General features: G+C 56.4%; 1 long non-coding RNA gene across 1 annotated transcript; it reads left to right on the forward strand.

The window, feature by feature from the left end:
• The first annotated feature begins 658 nt into the window (after positions 1–658).
• LOC108510213 lies at positions 659–1,373 on the forward strand. Its single transcript, XR_001878762.1, has 2 exons — positions 659–984; positions 1,255–1,373. It is a non-coding gene; the product is annotated as an uncharacterized LOC108510213 (long non-coding RNA).
• The last annotated feature ends 3,815 nt before the right edge of the window (positions 1,374–5,188 follow it).

The raw sequence follows: 5,188 nt of genomic DNA on the forward strand, positions 1-5,188 counted from the left end.
CGGCGCGCCCCGGGAGGGGCTTGTTTTGACCCCCCTCGCCCGTTCCCTTATCTCCCCCCGGCCGGCTGCGGGCAGGGGGGGCCGCGGTGATAATCCCCCCGCGGGGCCGGGGCGCTGCTGCCCGGAGGAGCCCGGCGGGATAAGCCTCTCCCCCCCGCGGGACTGCGCAGCGGCCGGGCCGGGAGAGCTCGGCCAGAGGGGGCTGCAGCCCCCGCTCCGGCCAAAACACCCCCTGCTCGCCCGGGGAACTGCCGCTGCCTTCTCCTCGTCGGCCCACCCTCCAGTTTGAGGGGGTCTGGAGTTTGAGGTGGTGGGGCTGTTCGGGTACCCCGAAGTGCAGTCCTGAGCCCCCCGTGAGAGAGCCGAAGGTCCCTGCCCTCTTCCCCCGGGATTGCTGCGCTGGGAGGCCGGAGGCAGGGACAAAGTCACGGGCAGATCGCTGGGAACGTGGGCTGGGAGCTGGGCACTGCCAGGGCAAGGGCTTCCTTGGCTGTGCTGCTCCAGAAGTGTGGGAAAAAGTTGGTTTGGGAAGCTGTGTCAGGAGAGGTTCAGGTGGGATCTTAGGGAAAGGTTCTTCCCCCAGAGGGTGGTTGGGCACTGCCCAGGCTCCCCAGGGCAGTGGGCACAGCACCAAGGCTGCCAGAGCTCCAGGAGCGTTTGGACAACGCTCTGAGGGACAGGGTGGGATTGCTGGGGTGTCTGTGCAGAGCCAGGATTTGGACTGGATGATCCTCGTGGATCTCTCTCAACTCCATGCTTCTCTGGGAAGCCCTGCGTGCGGAGCAGGACTCCGGCACCTCAACCAGGACGTGTAAATCCCGACGTTCCCGTGTCGAAAGCAACAGTTCCTGTTGTACAACCACAGCCGACGTGACTGCCTGGCCCCCAGCCTGGCTCTCCCTGTTCCCAGCTCCTGGAGACCCTTAGTTTGCAGGGCAGGAGGAGCTTGGGCAGCCAAAGTTTCTGTGGGCTCAAGGACTCTTGGTAAGAGTTTGCTGCCGGTCTGAGTTCAAGATCAGCCCTTGTGTCCCCAGGGCTGTTAATTGTCCTGGCTATCGAAGCCATAACTTATATAATTAAGTATTTTATGGACATGGGTAGAGAAAGGCTCTGCCTGGAAGAATTTACAACCTAATGAGGGTTGAAGTTGTGCTCGGCGTAGCAACGGAGCTAAAAGGTCATCCTGGCGCTTTCTGAGAGCGTTTGGGGTTGGTTCTTGTTGGTGTTTTCCAAGGAATTGTTTTATTTCTCAAGGTTTCTGCCGGGCCTGGTTGGAAATTGTAGTATGTGGGCACTCGTGGAGGCTGAGCAGGAAGAGACGGGCTGGCTTTAATTCGGGTGGTTTGCTGGAGTTGTTGGATTTAAACTACTTTAAAAAAAAAAATAAATAAATAAAAAAGTAAAAGAGACCGAGAGAAACTGAGCAGTTTATTAGAGAGAAGCCATTCTTGTTTAATATTCATTCTGGCCCCTGTTTAGGCTTGTTCTGGTGAAAGAGGGAGTGAAAGAGGCGCAACCCAAACATGGGTGAGATGGTGGGATTTTTCCACCAAGCCTTAATTGCATTAGTAACTCCAGGGAGGGTTTTGCAAGGCAGGAGCTCCTTAATAAATTTGGTGGTGAATGAAAGCAGTTCTTCGCTTTCTGCTGCTCTGCAACCCTTCCTGTACCCATTCTCTTTTTTTTTTTTTTTTTAATTATTAATCGTTTTTCGCTCTTGTTTCGTCTCGTGGGGTCTGGTGCTGAACTTCAGCCGTGCCGTGGGTTTTGTGGGGAGCTCTGGGGCTGAGCTGGGTGGAATTCATTCCTCCCAGCAAGGGCCGTGGGTTCCCCTTCGCGTCGGGCGACTTCTCGAAGCCGAATTCAAAATTCCAGTTGTTCCCATCCAGCGTGGGAATCTGGATGTGGGCACGGGAGGCAAATCAGGGGGAAATTTATGCTCCCATCGAGGCGCTGGGATGGTTCGGGTGCTCTTGTCTTCTCTGAGACCTTCTTTAGGCATCAAGTCGTGCCCAAGTGCTGGGTTTGAGCTGCAGGATCGAGTCCCACGCGGGTGTCCCACCTAAAAACTGAGGGGTGGCCTGTGTAATTCCCGGTCTGCGTTGGAGACTGGAGCCTAAACACTCGAGAACTGTGGTTTAGTCTTGATTAAAACTGACACTTGAGGGTTTTTCCCCGTCTCAGGGCGCTGAGTTTATTGGAAGAGCAGACTTGTGTGGTGAACAATTAGAGCCCGGCTCGTTATCTTGCCTAGTCCAGGCAATAAACAGTTGCTTTAACTACTCTCCCAACCAGCCTTAACCTCAAATTTGAGCAGACCGGGCTGTAATTAAAAGCCTTTAGACGAGCAGAACTCAGGGGAAGGGAGAAAGACAGGCAGTCTGTGGGATGAAGGGAAACATTTATCCCCGATCCCGCGGCCCTTTGATCCAGAGGGGCTCCTGTTTTCGGTGCCACCTCCGCTGTGTCCGTCCCGATCCCTGTGCCTGGAGCATCCCGGAGAAGCTCTGGGAGGACGTCAGCGGGAGTAAACGAGGTCAGACGAGCGCTGGGATCCTCTCTGCGAGTATCCAGGGACAATTGTTTCCCTCCCAGCTCCCTGCCCCGTATCGCCTTCCCTCCGCATAGTTTCAGTTTCCGTGTCAGCGCCGGCTCCGGTGGCAGAGTCCGGGCGGCTGCAGAAGCACCTTGGGAGCGCACGGTGGGGGCTCCTTTTCCCCCCTCCCCGTGCACTCCCAGGATTTGGGAATCTTCCCGCCGTGCAGGTGGGAGGGAACTCGGAGGGCTGGCTGGGCGTCCTCGATGTGACAAGGTGCGAGAAACTGGAACCGGGCTGGAGCTGCCCCGCGGGCGCGGGTGGGAGCCAAGGCCACGGTGGTGAGATGAGCCGCAGATCCCTTGGCAATCAGCGGCTTCCCAGCGCCCATCCCTGAAAAAAACCGTGAGTGGCCGGCCCGGCAGGAGCGTGGCCGGCCCGGTTTGGAGCTTGGCTGGCCCGGTGGGAGTGTGACCGTGACCTCCCGGCCGCCGAGGCTCCTCACGGACCTGGGCGGCCACTCCCGGCAGGCACCTTCGGGCTCGTTTTCCTCCCGTTTTCCACCACGTGAGACCCTCTCCCTGCCGTGGGAAGGGCCGCTGCTGGCATTTTCCACAGCAGAGGATGCTCCCGGGCGTCCCGGCGCTGCGTTTTAACTCCCTCCTGCCCGCTCTTAACCCCGCTCGGGCACCCGTTTCCTTCCTGCTTCAGGCACCTCCTTATTTCCCACCGGCAAACTGGAAACCAGTAAGTTGATGTCCTGGTGTTGAGTTTTGTTGGTTTTTTTGTTGTTGTTGGAGCTGGGAAGGTGCTGGAGGTGGGCTTGTAGCTACAGGTTGCTGCTCTCCAGTTCCTGGGAGCCTCCTGCCCGGACAGGCAGAGCACACACGCGGTCCCGGAGCAGCGTTCCCGGAGCAACAGCATTCCCTCCTCCTTCCATCCCCCTGCTCCGAGAGCGTTACAGGGGATGAAACTCCGGGGATTCGCTGTCACATGGAGTCGGGAATGTCGGGAAGAGCTGCCTGTTAATCCACAAACTGGGAATTACATAAGGGACTGCCCTGCCCGGTGCTCTCCGCTCCAGCGCTGAACTCCGCTCTTATTATTCCTTATTTATGTTCCTTTTTTTTTTTTTCCCCCCCTCCTTCCCGGTGTGGAAAAGAACAACGGGTGTGAGAGGTGTCATTTGAGGCAATTAGATTAATGCCAGAGCTCCAGAAACGTCAGGAGAGTCGGGGGAGGGGGGGACACGGGGGCTGGAAGGGAAACCTGTGACACGGGTTGGGAGGGACAGGGATGGGTGGGTTTGGGGTCATGCAGGGAGCAGGGCAGGAAAGGGGGGGCTGTGGGAATGGGGGGATTTGGGACTTAGGACTCAGTTTAGGAGACCACAGGAAGCTGTGACAGGGGAGGGGGAACATGGGGTGAAGGGGTAAATGGTGTCCAGGGCCAACGGGAATGGGGAGATTTGAGGAGTTTTTATGGTTCTCTTAGTTTAGGAGACCAGGAGAAGCTGTGACAGGGGAGGGGGAATGTGGAATGAAAGGGTCAGTGGTGTCCAGGGACAGTGGAAGTGGGAGATCTGAGAAGTTCTTATAGTTCTCTTGTTTTTAAGTGACCAGGAGAAGCTGTGACAGGGGAGGGGGAATGTGGGGTGAAGGGGTAAATGGTGTCCAGGACCAACGGGAATGGGGAGATTTGAGGAGTTTTTATGATTTTCTTGTTTTAGGAGACCAGGAAAAGCTGTGACAGGGGAGGGGGAATGTGGAGTGAGGGGGTAGATGCTGTCTGGGGCCTGTGGGAATGGGCAGAGCTGAGAAGTTTTTATGGTTCTCTCAGTTTAGGAGACCAGGAGAAGCTGTGACAGGAGAGGGGGAATATGGGATGAAAGGGTCAGTGGTGTCCAGGGCCAACAGGAATGGGGGGATTTGAGGAGTTTTTATGGTTTTCTTGTTTTAGGAGACCAGGAGAAGCTGTGACAGGGGAGGGGGGGAATGTGGGGAGAAGGGGCAAATCCTGGCCTGTGAGAATGGGGGGATTTGAGGAGTTCTATGATTCTCTCAGTTTAGGAGACTGAGAACTGTGACAGTGGATCAGCAGCTTATTCCTGCAGGGATCTTGGGGCCTTCAGGTTGGAAAAGAAACCTCCTCCAGCCAGAACTCAAGCACAGTTTCACGCTCTATGGAGTTTTTTCCCCTTTTTCCATGTAACTTCTGAGGTTCTGAAGTATTGAAGAGAACTGGGGCTGACTTAGGTGTTTTCTGTGGCATCTCCTGGAAACCCTGCCGTGGTTTTGCAGGGAGCTGCTCCACGAGCCACGAGGGAGAGAACCTGTCAGAGGAGTGTGGGCACGCTTGGGCTGGGCTCAAAAGAGATGTTCCAGCAGCAGAACAAGCAGCTTCCAGTAGTGTGGAAGGCCAGGGTGTCCAGCTTTCCTGGGACTGTGCTTGTGTGGGCTCAGGCTGAGGATTGAGGGAAGGCTGGGAGCGACTCACGGCATCGCTGGAGCGGAGATGGGCTTGGAGCACCTTGGGATTGAGGGTCTTTGGGCAGCTCTCAGTCTCTGTGATGGATTGTGGCTTGTTTTGTCTCAGAGCAGAGGTGGGTTTGGAACAGAAATTGAGGGTCTCTGGGCATCTCTCAGCCTCCTC

This window comes from Lepidothrix coronata, unplaced genomic scaffold, assembly GCF_001604755.1.
Source record: "Lepidothrix coronata isolate B3197 unplaced genomic scaffold, Lepidothrix_coronata-1.0 Scaffold542, whole genome shotgun sequence".
NCBI classification, from domain to species: Eukaryota; Metazoa; Chordata; class Aves; order Passeriformes; family Pipridae; genus Lepidothrix; species Lepidothrix coronata.